This window comes from Crocodylus siamensis, chromosome 1, assembly GCF_052110815.1.
Source record: "Crocodylus siamensis isolate JL-2025a chromosome 1, ASM5211081v1, whole genome shotgun sequence".
NCBI classification, from domain to species: domain Eukaryota; kingdom Metazoa; phylum Chordata; order Crocodylia; family Crocodylidae; genus Crocodylus; species Crocodylus siamensis.
This window is the reverse complement of record NC_143395.1, coordinates 2,287,915-2,307,253: the sequence shown is the minus strand read 5'-3', so window position 1 is coordinate 2,307,253 and position 19,339 is coordinate 2,287,915. Positions and strand designations below refer to the sequence as shown.

At 47.5% G+C, this 19,339-nt stretch overlaps 1 protein-coding gene across 4 annotated transcripts in view; it reads right to left on the bottom strand.

Annotated features, from left to right (window-relative positions):
- Positions 1-19,339, bottom strand: part of MSRA (methionine sulfoxide reductase A) — a 471,175-nt gene that overhangs the window by 380,450 nt on the left and 71,386 nt on the right. The gene's annotated exons all lie outside the window — the stretch shown is intronic.

Genomic DNA, 19,339 nt, shown 5'->3' with positions numbered 1-19,339 from the left:
CAACTTATCTAAAGAGAGGGTGAAATGTGACTTGGTTACTGTGTATAGGTATTTATACATGGAAAGGATCTCTCATACGGGGAGGGGGCTTTTCAATCCTGCAGACAAAAACATCAAAATCTAATAGCTGGAAACTGAAGTTGGACAAATTCAGCTTTGAACTATGATGCAATTTCCTACTTGTAAAGTGATCAAAGATTGGAGAAGCTTACGAAGGAAGTGATGGTCTCACTACCACTTGGCATCTTAAATTGATATTTGATATCTACCTGAAACACATGCTTAAATTCCGCTTTTGTGAAAAATCCCTGTGCATAAAGAAGGTCAGACTAGATGATCACAGTAATCCCTTTGGGCCTCAATGTCCATGAATCTATGAATAAATTGTACTTGACAATTTGGTGAATTTCAAATGGTGACCTAAAATAAGGAGTTACCTATCATTCATTATCTATCTCATCTCCAGGTAACTTCTCTCTGTGACTCCTGTACTCCTTCATGACTATTTTGCTGTGACCCTTTCTGGGGAAGGGTTATGCCACCATTGGAAATGATGATGTGAACAAAGACAGAAATGCTTTATTAATTAATCAAAGCTTACACTAAGTAGTAAGTAGTAGTAAGTCTCCCTCACCCCTACCATCACGCACCTCAAATATTTCATAAATTTTTTAAAGGTGATTGAAGCTTAGAGAAGTGCATTCAGGATATACATTTTAAAATCCCTTCAGTTATAATCCAGAGTCTCTGACCATATTATTTTTAAGACTCAGTGGGTGTGTCTACACTAGGGTCACCATATTTCCAGTTCCAAACAAGAGGACACCTGTCAGGGGGACACCTCACTCCCAACTGCCAGTGCCCCTTAGTCCCAACCTGCAGCCTTATCCACCTTATCTTGTATTCAAGCGAATACAGTAATATCATTTTTGGGGGGCTTGATGTTACTGCTTTCTCATCATCTCCCCTCCTGTTCTCATCAGGGTTTTGATACCCAAAACCTCTGCTCCTACCTCTGCCAAAATTCATTTTTTTCCTTTTTCACACAGCCCTCTCATTCAGTAATCTGTTCCCTACAAAATCTCATAGCAGTATCCAAAACGCCGGCAGTCCTCCGTCTGTTCTCCAAACTATGGGAATTCAATTTGAGTTTATGTAAGGGAAGTTCAGGTAGCTGTCTGTTTTTATAGGCTTGTCCTGCATTTTCCAGCAGAAATGTCTCTAATTGAACTCAAGTGTTGTTTTACTTTGATAAGACTTAAACTATTTTGTACATGGGGGTGGCGAGAAAAAAAAACACTTCACGCTACTTTGGACTGACTTATAAACCTTTCATAGAAAGAAATATCATTAAGGTATAAATACTCCTCTTTCAGGATTGCTATCAGCTCATAGTCAAACAATTCCTGTCTGCATGTGGGCACCTTGATGGCCCTATTCAAACCAAAAGGAAAACAAAGGTTTGACAATGTGAGCACATTATGGCAGTACTTACCCTCCTCATGTGAACTGCATGACCTGTTTTTTCAGTTCAGTAAGTGTAGCAGTTGGTAAGCACTAACCTCAACCTTTTGAAAGAGTTGCAAATTGATTTTGCTACAAAACTCCCCTTGATTTAAATGAGAATTACGTGCATAAGAACTTATGCAACTCTCAGAAAATTTTAGGGAAAAGATTCAATTTTACCTTAAGATTTTGGATAGTCAGATATTGTGAAGAAGTGCAATGGGCCATTTATGTTGGATAGGAAGAGAATGAAGGTCAGATCCAAGAAAACCAGTAGCATAGCGACAGGGGGGCACCGGCCGCGCCCTCCAGGGGTACTCGGTCCCCTGGCAGCACTACCAGTTTCGCCACCAGCATTTCCAGGCTCAGCAGCGTTTCCAGACTCCTCCCCGCTCCCCCCAGCGATCAGTCACGAACGGGTGCAAATGGAAGTATTGGCCTCCAGGCGCCAGAGATCCATCCTACCCCACTGTAAAGGACTTATGGACCTAAAAGAAGACTGAGGCAGACTTTAGAGCTGCTTACAGACATTGCAAAAAAGACAAAACGTGTTTTAACAGAAGAGGCAGTGCATTAGTTCAACCCAGCTCCACAGCGTCCATATAGATCAGGCGCTTCAGTCAGCTATTAGATCAAATAGCACCCAAAAAGCCCCACTAAAGCACCTGATTTATACAGAATACAGATGTTGGGAAAGCTGGGTCCAACTAACGCAATGCTTCTGGGCTCAGCTCAGGAGTGTGCTGAGTTTGAAGTTAAGTGCAACGTGGGGTTCTTTCCCCTGTCTGCAAGCAGCCCAAGTGCCTAAGTCTAACACTGCAATCCAACCCTCCCCTCCCTTCCCCACCAAATGCTTGCCTAAACCTGGAAGCATCTAATTCACTAGTCACCTCCCTGTTTGACTCCAAAGTTCGCTATGCACCTATATTTCTGTAAGGTTAACTACAGTTTAGGTGGGCAATCCAAGTGAATTGCACTAGGTCAGGGTTTCCTGGAGTGGAAGCCAAGGTCACAGCCAGGTATCAGTCCAAGTCTAGGATGGCAAGACACCTGTTAAGGCAGGGGCTGGGCAGAAAGTGGGGGCTGCCCCGGGGCTCTGCAGGCTCAAGCTGTGGTGGGTGGGCCGGCGGGGGTAGCCCATGGCACCCATGGTGGGGCATGGCCCAGCCCACACAGCTCCTCAGGGATGGGCTGCAGCCACCCTGCACACATGGGGATGCTTCCTGCCTGGGGTAGGACACCGGGCTCGGGGGGCTTCCCTCTCTGGGATGAGCTCCCTGCACGCTGGGCACAGTGCAAGCAGGAGAGAGCCATCCCTGGTGCGAGGGCCTGGCCACAGGAGCCCCCTAGACCTTGGGAACAGCCACCACAGCTGCATCAGCCTGCCCGGACCCCAGCCTTGCCCACCCGCAGCTCCCCCCACGGGGCTAGGGCTGGGGCAGGCACTGCAGAGCCACTGTGCTGCAGGCTCCCGGCTGGCTCGGCCCCGAGCACCGGCTGTGGTGGCTGTTCCCAGAGCCCGGGGAACAGCCTGTGGCTGTGGCTCCCACTTGCACTGTAGCCGGCATGCTCAGAGACCAGGCAGGGAGCCCCGAGCCCAGCGTCCTGCCCCAACCAGGCAGTGTCCCTTCACAGAGAGGGTGGCTGCACCCCATCCCCACAGAGCTGCATGGGCTGGCGGGGTCCTACCTCCAGGGCTGCTGGGCACCCCTGCTGTGGCCTGAGTCTGTGGAGCCCTCGGGCAGCCCACTCCCCACCTGATCCCCACTCTCCGACTGCCCCCTTCCCAAGGGCCTGGCCGGGCCAGCCTGCCCAGCGACCCCCCGGTGTCTGCTGCTCCCTGCTCCTCTCCCCCTCTCTTCCCGCTCATCACAACATGTTTAACAGGAAAAAAAAAATCACAAGTATAAAGGCAGTACAGTACATGAAGTTTTATGTCATCAGGTTTTGAATTTTTAGAAAGCCTAGCATTTACTGTAAAAAAACAACATTTATGACGATTAACTGTATTAAATATGCAATGCATCCTGCCATGTAATTCCACCCCCCATTCTGGTTGTGTGGCTTGCCGGCACTCCAGCAGCTTATAAGGTAGACATTGTGGGGTTTTTGGCACTCTGGCCAAAAAACATAGCCTACCCCTGTCCTAGAAGAAGGTTTCAGACAGGATAAAGAAAAACTTCTTCACTGTTCATGTGACCAGACTCCGGAATAGACTCCCAGCGGGGTGGCGCAGGCACCTACCTACCCTGGAGCTCTTCAGAAGGAGACGAGATGCACACCTCGTTGGGGTTATTTGACCCCAGCAGTCTGTCCTGCCCAGAGCAGGGGGGCTGGACCTGACGATCTCACGAGGCCCCTTCCAGCCCTAAACTTCTGTGAAGCTACGAACAGGAGCAAGTGGGAAATCACAGGAAGATCAAAACCAGAGGTTCAGGGCGCAAAGTCAGGTTTAGGAGATCCAAGCAAGCCGGAGACACAGGAAGACGATCTGTTACCCAGACAGCCTGCTCCTCTCTGGTCTGAGCTCAAATTGGCAGTGTCGGTGGAGCCCTCTTCCCAAGTCATGACTCAGCCCGATTTCCCAATTACTTACAGCTAGGTCCTAGGACCCCATCTACCCCAGCTGGGCCTTGGCTTATTATAAATTCTCCTTCTCTGCATTCCTAGAACTGCCCTGCCTGTTTTAAGAGAATTAAAAACAATATTAAAATGGTCAAACACTTGCAGCAGTTTCAAAACAAGGTAACATGCATCGATTCTGGATGAACTAAGTGTATATACTACATGCATATACTATTAACCATGTCTAATTTCAAGGGTATTGTTTTCAAATTTGTTCTTCACTTCCATGCACTCAGGGAGAGAAGGGTCTGATAGTCAGGGGAAGGGGAAGGAACTGTCAGAAGAAAAAGCTGAAGAGAAGCAGAAAGCAAAGAAGTTACCTGACCCCCCAGATTTATTTCATTGCTGTAGCAGTGGGAAGGGGATAAATCCAAGGCAGCCCTCCAATAATTAAATTCTATACATAAACTATTACCAAAAAAATTATAAATTGTCCTTATATAGAATCTAATTATTGGGAGGATCACCTTGTAATCAGGGACATCTTCTATTTGAATAAATATGATAGTCAAAATCCTGGATGCATCCCAGCAGAGTTCAGACAAGAGCAGGGCCTCATGAAGGAGGAAGGGACAAAGTTTGCTAGCAAGCTAGATGTAAAAAGTTGGCATTTTTAGATACTGATGCTATCTGGTCATCCTAATACAGTTAGGGTTACCATACATCCAGGTTTTCCCAGATATGTCTTCTTTTTGGGTCCTGCCATCTCTGTCTGGGCAGTTTTTTAAAATATCCACAGATGTTCAGGATTTTGCTCTGCCTCTGCTTTCCCGGCATTTCCTGGCACACCCCAGCAAGAAGCTGCTTGGGACTGGGGGCAGCGGGGGAAGGTGATTGGTGGCCAGGACATCATGTGCTCTGGGTGCAGGACCCAGCAGCTGCATAAGAGGGGGAGAGAGGGAGTATGCCCCCACACACTGCCTGCCAGCACTGGGCTGCAGCAGGACGGGAAGGCGAGGGAAAGAGGTTGGAGGGCTCTTCGGGGGTAGCAGGGCTGCGGGGGGCAGGAAGCTGTGGGTTGGGAGTGAGGGGCACTGGCAGGGCTATGGAGGGCAGGAGCTGTAGGTCAGGAGTAAGGGGCACTGGCAGGGCTGGGAGTTGGGCAGGGGCCACGGGTCAGGAATGAGAAGCACCAGCAGGGCTGGGGGTAGGGGGCTGGGGGCTGGGAGTGAGGGGCAGCAGCAGGGCTGGGGTGGCTGTGGCTCAGGAGTAAGGGGCAGGGCACAGGCATATCACTGCCCTCCCCCACAACAATATACCCCCCTCCCCTTTTCTCCCCCTTTCCCACCACAGGTGTCCTCTTTTTTGAAACTGGAAATATGGTAACCCTAAATTCAGTAAGAAATCAAACACAATCCCAAGGTTTTGCACTGGTTCATCGTATAGATAACATATCTTTGAAAGAAATCTCTCAGACATTTCAAGTGTTCCCCCTGCTGACTAGTACCACTTCTAGGATGCTTCAAATGCAAAAGGAAAGCATAAAGGCAGTGGAATGATGATGGGCAGGTCACCAAGGAAGCATACCAGAAAATAAAAATACTTGCAGGGACCAAATCAGGAAGGCAAAAGGTGAAAAATGAGCTGCACCTCGTGAGGAAGACCAAGAGAACTGTAGGTCGACCATAAAATAACCGGGGGAACTCTTAACAGAAGACACAAAGAAGGCAGAGCTGCTCAATACCTACTTTGCCTCGGTCTTCATTAAAAAAAGTTTAGCTGTAACCAGGTATCCAGGTTGTAGCTGTATTGGTCTAGAGGCAAAAGGAATCAGAACAACTGGAAGAGCTGATATCTTTTATTAAACCAACTAGGTATCTGCAAAAAAAAATTCTTTTTTCCAAGCTTTTGGGCATGGGCACCCTTCTTTGGGCATCGGAGAGAGCAAACATTGTAAAAGTTCTCCTAGGTAAAAATGAAAATTCATACTTCACAGGAAAACTGAAGGTGTTGCAACTGTAAGAACTGTTACAAATGGAGACTTTACCACACCTTCAGTTCTCCTGTGAAAATATAGATTTCATAGATTTCATAGACATTAGAACTGGAAGGGACCTCGGGAGATCATCGAGTCCAGCCCCTTGCCCAAAGGGCAGGAAGTCAGCTGGGGTCATAGGATCCCAGCAAGATAAGCATCCAATTTACTCTTGAAGGTGTTCAATGTAGGTGCTTGAACCACCTCCACTGGCAGACCGTTCCAGACTTTGGGGGCTCGGACAGTAAAGAAATTCTTCCTCATGTCCAGCCTGAAACGGTCTTGCAGGAGTTTGTGACCGTTCGACCTCGTCATCCCTTGGGGCGCTCTGGTGAACAGACGTTCCCCCAGATCCTGGTGGTCACCCCGATAAACTTATAGGTGGCCATCAGATCACCCCTGAGCCTGCGCTTTTCCAGGCTAAAGAGTCCCATGGCTCTCAGCCTGTCATCGTAAGATCTGTTTTCCTGACCTCTGATCATGCGTGTGGCTCTCCTCTGGACTCTCTCCAGCTTCTCCACATCCTTTTTGAATTGTGGAGCCCAAAACTGGACGCAGTACTCCAGCTGCGGCCTCACCAAGGCCGAGTACAAGGGGAGAATGACGTCCCGGGATTTGCTCGAGAAGCATCTATGGATGCACGCCAGCATTTTGGTCGCTTTACTAGCCGCAGCATCGTACTGCAGGCTCATGTTCATCTTGTGGTCAATGATGACCCCCAAGTTTTTTTCTTCTGTAGTGCTAACCAACATAGCACTGCCGAGCCTATAAGGGTGCTGCAGGTTTTTCCTCCCAAGGTGGAGAACCTTGCATTTTTCGGTGTTAAACACCATGAGGTTCTCGTCTGCCCATTTGCTGAGCTTGTCCAGGTCAGCCTGGATCACCCGCCTATCTTCTGGCGTGGATGCTTTGCCCCAAAGTTTGGTGTCATCGGTGAACTTGGCCAGTCCGCTCCTGACTCCAATGTCCACATCGTTAATGAAGATGTTGAACAGTATGGGTCCCAGGACAGAGCCTTGAGGGACCCCACTGGTCACAGGGCACCATGATGAGTGACTGCCATCAATCACAACCCTCTGGGTCCGACCACGGAGCCAATTTCCCAGCCAGCGGATCGTGGTGGAGCCAAGGCCACAACTGGGCAGTTTGGCCAAGAGGTGATCATGGGATACCAGATCAAAAGCTTTTTTGAAGTCAAGATATATGACATCAACCTCTTCTCCCTTGTCCAGGTGATAGGTCACCTGGTCATAGAAGGAAATGAGATTGGTCAAACAAGACCTACCCACAACAAACCCGTGCTGGCTATCCCTTAGGATGTTAGCCTGGGCCAGTCCATCAAGGATGGCCTCCTTAATAAACTTTTCTAGGATCTTCCCCAGGATAGAAGTCAAGCTAATGGGCCTGTAGTTAGCCGGATCCACTCTCCTCCCTTTCTTGAAGATCGGCACCACATTGGCCTTCTTCCAGTCTTCGGGCACTACACCAGAGCACCAGGAGTTTTCAAAGACCCGTGCCAGGGGCTGGGCTATGACGCTCGCCAGCTCCTTGAGTACCCTGGGGTGCAGGTTGTCAGAGCCAGCTGACTTGAAGGTATCCAGCTTCTCAAGGTGTTCCTTCACGAGGTCAGCATTGATGGAGGGTAGGGGATCCCCCTCACCCAGATTTCCCTGTCCCATAGCAGGCATGGGCATCCCGTGTGACTGATGAAAGACTGACACAAAGTACCTATTTAATAGGTTGGCTTTTTCCTGGACGTCAGTTGTCAGTTGCCCCATCTGGTTTAGCAGGGGTCCAACATTGCCCTTGCTTTTCCTCCGGCTCCCCACATATCTGAAAAAGGACTTTTTGTTGTCCTTGATGCCTGAAGCTAGTTGGAGTTCAGTTGTAGCCTTGGCTTTCCTGGTTTGGTCCCTGAAGGACCGGACCAGCGCGGAGTAATCCTCCTCGGAGGTGAATCCCGTCCTCCATCCTTTGTAGGCTTTCCTTTTTAGCCACAGGAGGTCCGCTAGGTCTCTGGAGAGCCAGGGGGGCTGCTGTGCCTTCTTGCTGCCTTTCCTCCGTGTTGGAATAGATTTAGCTTGTGCACTGAGGATCGCTTCCTTGAGAAGCAACCACTCTTCTTGAACTCCCATCTCCCTAGGGTCATGGCCCCTGAGGGCCTGACCGACTAGCCTCTTGAGCTTATCAAAGTCGGCTTTTCTGAAGTCAAGGACTTCTGTGTTGCTGACTGACTTGCCAGCTTTACGGCGGATGGTGAAGGTGATCAGCTCGTGGTCACTGTCACCCAACTTCCCATCAATCACTAGGTCGCCAATTAGGTCGTCCCCCGTAGCCAGTACCAGGTCGAGCAGCGCTTTGCCTCTCGTTGGCCCATAGACTTCTTGAGTCAGGTACAGGTCATCCACGCACGAGAGAAAGCTTTGCGCCCACTCAGATTTAGCTGAGTGATCTTCCCAGGAGATGTCCGGGTAATTGAAGTCACCCATGACAACCAAGGTCCTGGAGCAAGCGGCCTCAGTCAGTTCCCGGGCGAACTCCTGGTCAAGCTCGGGACTTTGAGTGGGAGGTCTGTAGTAGACTCCCACCGTTGTGTCCCCTGTGCCGAATTCCCCACGAATTTTTACCCAGAGGGTCTCTAGCTGTCCATGCCGGTCACCAACATCAGCTTGCAGGGACATATAGCTTTCCTTCACATAGAGAGCTACACCCCCGCCCCTTTTGTCAACACGATCCCTCCTGTATAGGGTATAGCCCTCTATACCCGTGGTCCAGTCATGGGTGGAGTCCCACCAGGTCTCCGTTATCCCAATGACATCATATTTCTTTGCACTGAGCAGGAGGACGAGCTCGTCCTGCTTGTTGCCCAGGCTCCTGGCATTAGTGTACAGGCAGGCAAGTGTGCCCTTGGGGGCTCTTGCCTTGCCCACAGATTGTGCCAGGGCTGGGGCAGGGGTGGGCTCCCTTAAGTGCCCCCTTAAGTGTCTTGGTCCGCTTGCTTTGCAAGGGCCGTTCAGCGGGCCAGCAGTGGCAGTCGTCCCCCCATCCCCCAGCGGGCTTAGTTTAAAGCCCGGTGGAGCAGGTCAGCCAGCCTGGCTGAGAAGAGCCTCCTCCCCAGGGGAGAGAGGTGGAGGCCATCTCTTCCCAGCAGCTCGCTGCCTCTCTCTCCAAAGAGCGGGCTGTGGTCATGGAAGCCAAAGCCTTCCCGATAACACCAGCGCCGCAGTCTTTGGTTCACCGCGTGGATCCTCCTCTCCCTCCTCAGCCCATAGCCCGAGACTGGGAGGATCAACGAAAACACCACCTGAGCTCCCAGACTCCTAAGCCCCACTCCCAACTCCCTGTAGCGCCTCATGACCTGGCTGGGGGTGCTCCGAGCCGTGTCATTGGTGCCCACATGAATAAGGAGCATGGGGTAGTGGTCTGTGGGCCGGAGGAGCTGCGGGATCCTCTCCGCAATGTCTCGGATGCGGGCCCCCGGGAAGCAGCAGACTTCCTGGGCTAAGGGGTCGGGGTGGCAGATTGCCCCCTCAGTGCCCCGCAGGATGGAGTCTCCCACAACAAACACCTTATGCTTTGTCTTGGGGAGAGCGGGGCCAGTAGCTGCGGTCGAGCCTGGGTTGCCTGCGGGAGCTGGCAACTGCGTGGGCTCTGCTGGGGCTGCAAGAGGTGCAAACCTGTTGCTAAGCTCCGGCGGGGCGGGGGCCTTGGTGCAGCGGGCCTTGGGGCCCTTGACCACCTTGGTCCATGCTCCTGACTGGGCAGAGCTGGAGGTCCCAGAGTCCTCCTTAGTCGCGGAGGGAGACGGAGCTCTCCCCTGCGGCTCCCGGGGGAGAAGGGCCTGGCAGTAGGAGTCTATCTCCTGCTCACAGTCCCGATGGCACGCAGTCTCTGGACTGTGGCCTGGAGCTCCTCCAGCTGGCGCGCCAGAGACCCCAGTAGGGAGCAGACCCCGCAAGGTGTATGATGAAGGGGGTGTGCCTGAAAGCTTGCAAATAAAGAAAATGCTGTTGCAAATATCTAGTTGGTCTAATAAAAGATATTACCTCTGCCACAAGTTCTGATTCCTTCTGCCATAAGACCAATGCAGCTACAACCTGGAAACCTGGTTACACCTAAACTTTTTCAATGAAGCTTGAGGCAAAGTAGCTGTTGCCTTCTTTGCACCTTCTGTTAAGAGTTCCCCCTGGCTATTTAACAGTAGACCCGCAGCTCTCCTGGTCCCCCTCACCATGTGCAGCTCATTTTTCACCATTGCCTTCCTACAAATATATAGATTTTTTTTTTTTTTGGTAAATATCTAGTTGATATAAAAGAGATCATCTCTGCCATAAGTCCTGATTCCTAGCTGTAACCAGACACCTAGTAAGAATTTTTGGGATAAGGGAGGAGACAAGTTAGGGATGAGATAACAAAAGAGTGCTTATGATGGGTCTGAATGAATTCAAGTCAGCAGGGCCTGGTGAGCTTTATCCCAGGGTCCTGAAGGAACTGGCAGACATCTCAGAGCCACTGGCAAAAAGATTTACAGTCATGGGAGATGGGCAAGGTACTAGAAGACTGGGAAAAGGGCCACTGTAGTGCCCCTCTTCTAAAAAGGCAAAAAAGAGGATCTGGAGAACTATTGCCAGTTTAGCTTCACCTTGATACCCAGAAAGTTACTGGAGCACATTATAAGGAAATGCATTTGTAAACCTCTCGGGGAGGAAAGGTTGATCACAAGCAGCCAGCATGGATTTGCTGAGAACCAATGTGCCAAACAAACTTGACCTCCCTCTTTGACAATTAACTAGTTATGCAGTGGACACAGTGTAGCTGGACTTCAGCAAGGCTTTTGACAGTCCCACATGAGGGCTAGGCAAAACTACTCTGAGTGGATAGACAATTGGGTCAATAGCTGCAAGCAAAGGGTAATTATAAATGGATCCATTGCAGACCGGCAGGAGGTTTCCAGAGGAGTCCCATGGGGGCCTGCCCTGAGCCCTGTGCTGTTTGTGTTAATTAATGATTTGGACGATGAAATAGCTTCCTGAGCAAATTTGCAGACAAGACAAAACTGGGAAGGATCGTGAACATGTTGGGGGCAGGAGTGCAATGCTGAAGGATCCTGACAGATTGGAAAACCAGGCTGGGGCTAGCAGGATGAAGTTCAGTGCTGACAAATGCAAGGGGCTACACCATGGGAAAAACAATCAAAAACGCAAATACAAAATGGATGATAACACTACAGAGAAGGATCTCTAGGGGTCCTGGTAGATCACAGACTTGAGTCTGCACTGTGATGCAGCTACACAAAAAGCAAATGCAGTTTTACAGTGCATCGACAGAAGCAGTAGGCACAAGACACACGATCATAGTGCCTCTTTATTCAGCAATTACTAGGCTTAGGCATCAGCTAAGGCAGCATGTACAGTTTTGGGCTCCATATTTTAAAAGGACACGGAAAAGTTACAGGGTCTGGAGGCAGGTGAGAAAAATAATAAAGAGCTTGAACGGGAAGTCTTAGAAGGAGAGGTTGAAGGAAACAGGCTTGTTCAGCTTAAGAGGAGATGTGATACCCCTTCAGATATTTGAAGACTGCTGCCATAAAGAAGAGGGAAAACGCCTCTTCTCTCTTGCTGCAGAGAGCAGGACACAAAACAGTGACCCGAAGTTGCAGCAAAGTAGGTTTAGCTTGAATATCTGGAAAATCTTCATTGTTAAGACAATGAGGCAGTGGAATAGATGCCTAGGGAAATGGTAGATTCTCCATCACTGAGGGTGTTGGACAGGCACTGGTCAGGGATGATCTAGATGTGGGCATGCCCATGTTCTACTATAGGGATTGCCCATGCTTCTGGCCTTTGCTGGTTGCCACGTGGAGCTGGGAAGGAATTCATCCCCCTCCTGCTACATGTGTAGTGGGGCAGGGGGAGAGAGTTCATCTTCCTCAGAGGCACTGGGTGTTGGCTGCAGCCAAGCCTGGGGATTATAACTAGGGTGTACCAATGCTACTTCTAGGACTTAAACCAAGAAATTCCTGGCTAGGGGTCCACAAACAATTTTACCCCATGGTCCGACTGGTAAAGACTGGGGCGTTTTGCCTTCCTCTGTAGTGGGGGGCATGGCTCTCTTCCTTGGGTCTCGAGAGCAGCAGTTCCCAATCTGTGGTACAGGTACCACCAGTGTTACACAGACAACCTGTCAGTGGTATGCATGAACAGATTTATTATAATTACTTTATATGACAAAAATGTGCTGGTGGTACTTAGGGTTGTATCATTTTAAATAGGTGGCACGCAATCTGTCAAGAGTTTGGGAACTGCTGCTCTACAGAGTATTTTAACATCACTCACAGAAGCAGGATATTGGCAGCTGCAGTCCCCCTACTTTACATGTGGCAGGTTAGGGTGCTATAGCTTGTCATCATGTCCATGTAGTTTTGTTAATAGGTTAGACAATGGATTTGTAGAAGATGTTTTGGATAGGGCTGATCCTGCCTCAGGCAGAGGGCTGGACTACATGACCTCTGAAGATCCCTTCCAGCCCTACATTTCTCTGATTCCATGATATCATAAGTGACATGCACTTTTTAAGCATCATTCATGATTTGGAAGATGGGATTGAGGGCATTCTTAGCAAATTTGCAAATGACACTAAGTTGGATGGAGTTGCAGACACTCCAGAGGACATGGCTAGGATCCAGAATGACCTGTAGCAATGGTCCGTAATCATACAGATGAGATTCAAAAAGGACAAATGCAAAGTCCTGCACTTGTGACAGAATAATTGCATTCATAAACACAGATTGAGGAACAGTTGAGTAGGCTGCAGTGCTGCTGGGGGTTACAGGGCATGTCTACATGTGCATTTACACTGGCTTAAATTCACTGCACAGTATATTACTGTGCAATAAGCAGGAGTAGGCCAGTGTCTACACATGCAGGCGTTAAAGCACATTTGCTGTGAGTGGACTGACTCAGGTCTAAAGTTAGTCCCAAGTCAGTCCACACACACTGTGTTACTGAGCAGTAAGGCATTTACACATGCATTACTGCACAGTAACTAATCAAGCATAAATTTACACTCAAGTCAGCATAAGTCACCATATTTACTGTACAGTTCGGGTGTGCATGTGTAGATGTGTGCCTGTACCTCACAGTAATTTTAGTTACTGCACAGTAAATGTGCATGTGTAGATGCACCTATAGTGGACTGTAAGATTAATGTAAGCCAACAGCAAAAAAAAAAAAAAAAATCAACAGCATACTAGGTTATGTTAACAGGAGTGTCACAAACATAGGAAGCAATTCTTCCATTCTATTCAGCACTGGTGAGGCCCCATCTGGAGTACTGTGTCTAACTTTGGGTGTCACACGTCAAAAAAAATGCAGACAGTTTGGAAAGAGGCCAGTGACAAAAATGATTATGGGCTTGGGAAGCAAGACTTGAGAGAGGGCTGAAAGATATAGGGTTATTTAGTCTGGAGAAGAGAAGCCTGAAGGGGATTTGTTAGTAGAAGGCCCTGAAGGGCCATGTCACAAATTCACTTGCAACAGGTGCAAATCGCTGGAACACAGTGATCTACTGAAGTTAGTATATGTTAGGCAATAACCTTGGCCTGAAAGAGCAACTTTTTGAGGGCACTTAACACATGTTAAACTCCTTAATCTTGTGTCTGCTTCTTTTTAACAAGCAGCTTTGCAAAAAGAGTGCAAAGCTACGGATAATAAAACATCAGGCTGCATAAAATGAAGTTATGAGCTGGTGCTGTTGTAGTTATAGCATTATTTACAGTTACTTTTGGACTGTTCTCTTCTGGATTTTTGATTTGTTAGGTTAATGGTTTTAAGCTTTACTTTTAAGGAAAAATAAAGGAGTGACATACAGGGAGTCCTTGACTTACAAAATTTCGAGTTAAGTTTTGCACTTACAATGTTTATAAATCAATGCCATGTTTCAACTTTGTCAGTTTTGACTTTACAACTCTTGATCCAATGTGACGCCATGCCAGCGAACAAGTTGCTGTGTCACCCATCTCCCTGGAGAACATCTGTCCAAATTTCCTTGGACAATTTGGAGGGCAGGGAACAACTACAGGCAGCCCTGGACAGGTTGGACAAATGGGCAGAAAACAATAGAATGCAATTTAACAAGGAGAAATGCAAAGTGCTGCACCTAGGGAGGAAAAATGTCCAGCACACGTACTGCCTAGGAAATGACCTGCTTGGCAGCACGGAAGCGGAAAGGGATCTTGGAGTCCTAGTGGACTCCAAGATGAACATGAGTCATCACTGTGACAAACTCATCAGAAAAGCTAACTGCACTTTATCATGCATCAGCAGATGCTTGACAAACAGAACCAAGGAGGTGATACTTCCCCTCTATGCGGCACTGGTCAGACTGCAGTTGGAGTACTGCATCCAGTTTTGGGCGCCGCACTTCAAGCGGGATGTGGACAGTATGGAGGGGGTCCAGAGAAGGGCCACTCTTATGATTAAAGGCTTGCAGGCCAAGCCCTACGAGGAGAGACTAGGGTACCTGGACCTCTTCAGCCTCCGCAAAAGAAGGTTGAGAGGTGCCCTTGTGGCTGCCTAAAAATTCATCATGGGGGCGCAGAAGGGAATTGGTAAGGCTCTACTCACCAAGGCGCCCTGGGGAGTTACAAGAAATAACGGCCATAAGCTAGCAGAGAGCAGATTTAGACTGGACATTAGGAAGAACTTCTTCACAGTTAGACTGGCTAAAATCTGGAATGGGCTCCCAAGGGAGGTGGTGCTCTCCCCTACCTGGGGGTCTTGGTCTTCAAGGAGGTTGGATGGGTATCTGGCTGGGGTCATCTAAACCCAGCACTCTTTCCTGCCTATGCAGGGGGTCGGACTCGATGATCTATTGAGGTCCCTTCCAAACCTAACATCTATGAATCTATGAGATTTTTTAAGAAAGCAGACAAGACTCCAGAAAAACCTGTAGCCAAGACTCCTCAGAAGACTCCAGCCATGAACCCTTCAAAAAACCCAACCAAGAACCCTTCAGAAAGTCCAGCAGTCACCTCAAAGAAGTCTTTCCAAATCAATATGATTGCTATTTACAATATAAATACATTAATATAGCTATATTACTCATCAATAATTGATCTAGTACAAATTCCTGGGGTATTTTTGGTGAAAATAGGGTATCGGGCCTTGGTTCAGGAACAAAACCCCCATTTATAACTTTGTTTCTTATGAGAAAATTGGTTCAGAGTTACGTTTTGACTTAAGACGCGGTTTTCAGGAACCAGTTGTGTGTCGTAAGTCTGAGGACTGCCTGCATTGTAATTCCAGATTCAAGTTGCAGCAAGCAAGGTTTAGGTTGGATATTAGGAAAAACGTTGTTGCTAGGATGGTGGTGAAGCACTGAAACAGGTTACCTAGAGAGGTGATGAAATCTCCATCCTTGGAGGTTTTTAAGGCCCGGCTAGACAAAGCCCTGGCTGGTATAATCTAGTTGGGACTGGTCCTGCTTTCAACAGGGGGTCGGACTAGATGTGACCTCCTGAGGTTCCTTCCAACCCCCATTTTCTATGATTCTGTACTTCAATAGTATTCATTTTCTGGGTGCCCAAAAGTGTTTTAATTACTACGAGAATTATCATAAATCTTTACCATGATAATTCCAATGATGTAAATAGGCATTTATATTAATCACTAGTGAATCACCCATCAAGAATGGACTGGGGGGGGTTGGCGGCCGGCAGGGACAGAGTGTGGGGGGGAAGTTTGCTAACCCTAACCCTACCCCCTCCCGTGCCACCTCCACCTCCCACGAGCAGGTGGGAGGGGGAGGCTTGCCCTGCCATCCCCTCCATCCTTCTGTGCCAGCACGCCACGCCACCACCACCTCCAAGGAGCAGGGCTGGTGGGGGTGGGGGGCGAGGCCAACAGTGCTGGCCTCACCCCTTCGGCTCCATCCCCTCCATCCCCACCATCACAGCAGCACTCTGCCACCTACAGGAAGCAGGGGCAGGGGGCGGGGGGCAAGGCCTGAAGTGCTGGCCTCACCCCCCCAGTCTGTCCCCTCCATCCTCAACATCATGGCGGCGCTCCACCATGTGGCCACCGCCGCCTCCTGTCCGTAACACACTTGGTGCACTCTGGTTGTTTCAGTAACCAGTCAGAGTGCTCCAAGAGCTTTATGGACAGAGACAGACTAAGCCTTTTATTATATAAGAATTTTTCAGACCTCTGCTTGCCTAAGGAGTTCTGGTTTAGAAGGAAAGTGAAGTCAGCTATAAGATAAATGTATATAAAGAAACAGGAGAAAGGGAAGCAGATAGCACTGAATATAAATCAAAAGCCAGAAGTTGTAGAATATTGATATGGAAAGAAAATCTGTCACCGGCAGACTTAAAGAAAAGAAGGTATATTGTTGGTATGTTAGAAACAAAAGGAATTCTAAATATGGTATCAGTGCGCTGATAAATGGAAATTGCAGAACAGGCAACAAGAATGGAAAAAAAGGAAAGTAATTTTCGATAAATATATCCATTCTCTATTTGGGGAAAATGTAGATGAAATAGATTGCAGAATGATGGTGATGATGATGATAATGAAAAGCCTCCTTTTCCATTAGTACCTGAAGAGTTTGTTCAACAACAGCTACTTAGTTTAAAAACAAAAGAACTAGAAACTTGCCTCAAAGATTTTTAAAAGAGCTATTCAAAGAACGTTCTAGACCATTACCAATGATTTACAATAGCGCTCGGAACACCAGGGAAGTTCCAGAAGACAGGAAGAAAGCTAAGACCACGCCAGCATTCAAAGAAGTTAAACAAGACAACCAAAGTAATTGCAAATCTGACAGCCTGACAATGCTCCAAGGAAAAGTAATAGAACAACTTATATGGGACTCAGTTAACCATATCATTATGCCACTACAAACAGATTTATAGAAAATAGGCTTTTTAAAATTATCTTTTTTATGAAATTATAAAATTTGGTTTGCTTCTGTAAGGCATTCAACTTGGTAACACACAACATTAGATTAAGAAACTAGAATGATACAGAATTAACATAGCAGATATAAAACAGATTTAAAATGGGCTACATGGCAGGTCTCAAAACAGAACTGCCAATCATCACCAAACCTCTGTGTTTCCGGGGGGGGGGAGTCCAACATGATGATCTGTTCTTGGCTATGAACAATTTAACATTTTTATCTGTGAAAATATTACAGGAAAATATTAAATCATTATTGATACAGTTGGCAGATGACACAAAGATTGGGGGAGGATTGGGGAAATGGTAAATAATGACAAGTTAAATCACTGATGCAGAACTATCAAGATCCCTTGGTAAACTGAGTACAAATAAGCAATAGGCATTTAATGTGGCCAGATTTAACAGTATAATCTAGAAATAAAGAATGCAAGCCATGTTTAAAGAGTTGAGTTCTCTATAGTGGAAAGCAGCCACTCTAAGAAGGAGTTATACACCATGATGTACAATAAACTAATCAATACCTCCCAGTAAAGTGCTGTGACCAAAAGGACTAATGCAATCCATGCATTAGTATAGTATAGAGGCATTTATAGTAGGAATATTATATACTGCCTATTTGACAATGGTATGACCCTGTCTAGGATATTGTGTCCGGTATTCAAGATGGATTTCGGTAAACTCGATAAGGTTTACAAAAGAACCATTAAAATGATTAAACTAATAAAAACCATGTCTTTTCAGATATGCCTGCACTATAGTTTCTGCAGATCATGTAGATATAAAGTTAGTTCAGATACCGGTCTGTAGCCATGGCAAAATGGTGATATGGAGTTCCATGCAGGCCGGTCACATGAGCATTTACCCAGTCCTCGGAGAGGTTTAACAGCCCACATTGAGCTTCATGACTACATTGCTAGCAGTAATAAAGCTAGGTGATTTAAAGATAGTTTGGATATGTCTACGCTGCAGTGGGCTGTAATGTAGATAGATAGGCTCATAGTAGGAGAGGCCAAGAACTCAACTAGGGTGTCAAAGTACTGAATCTGGACAATCAGGGGTACTCATTAGTATGTCCTGATGCAAAGGAAAAAGACACCTACCAGCCATACATGGTTATTATTTTCCTTAGATTTTGTACCCTGCCTATTGCCAGAGCTGTGTAACTAAGAGTCCTGTCACTGGGAAATCCTGACTGGTTTGGCCTAAAATAAATAGTGGTAAATTCACGTGGCTTCATCTTCCTTCAGCCTGAAACATAACACAATCAATTGACTAAGCTTTTCAAAGAGAAAGCTGAACAGTGACTTCATTGCAGTCTACAAAAACATTCATGGAAAGAAGACTTTGATATAATATGCTCCTCAGTATAGCAGACGCAAGGTCAAATGGCTGGAAGTTGAAGCTAGACAAATTCAATAAAGTTAAACCTAAAACAATTCTTAGACCAGAAATAAGATGGAAGATTTTGACAGTATGGGTAATTACTTACTGGAAAAACCTGAGCTGTTAAAACCAAGTTTGGGTGGGTGGGGGAGAAGGGAAAAGAAAATGCAACAGTGCTCACTCCTTGCACTCTAGAGCCCCTTGAAAGCAGGGACTCCAGGCAGAGCCCATGCAGAGCAGCCAGTGAGCTCATAGAGTTCCCAGCAGCAGCTGTGCTGACAGGCTGGTGAGCTCTAAGAGCACATGTGGCACGTACCTATAGGGGGGTACGACCACACTGCTACACTTCCCTGGACCTGCCCTGTGTTATACCACAGGTCAGTCTAGACGGTCACAACGGCACCTTCTGGATTTATTATCTCTGAACCTTTAAACCTACTTCAGTCTATTTAAAGCTACTATGTAAAAAGACACAGGGCATGTTACTACTCATGTGGCTTACGTTGGTTTGAACACTGGTGTAAATTATACTGGTATACAGAGCAGACAGATTATCAGCACCCCTAACGTAGCAGCCAATGGTAGGTGTTAGTGGTGCCTTCCCACCAGGTGGGGAGCCTGCTTGCATTGAACAAAGGGCTATTCTACAATGAAATGGCCTATAACTGTGAAAACCAAACCAGTACATTAGTATAACATTGGCACATTGTCTCCTAACCTCTCAAGGGAAATTGCTCTGGAGTAGAGAGATTTACTTGGTGGAGGGCCGTGGTGCCCAACCTCCAGCCCATGGAGCTATGTCATCCAGCCTGCAGATCTCCCCATAGGTTCAGAAATTTGGCAGCAGGGATGTGGTGGCAGCATTAATTGCCATGGCTCCCCTGCCACC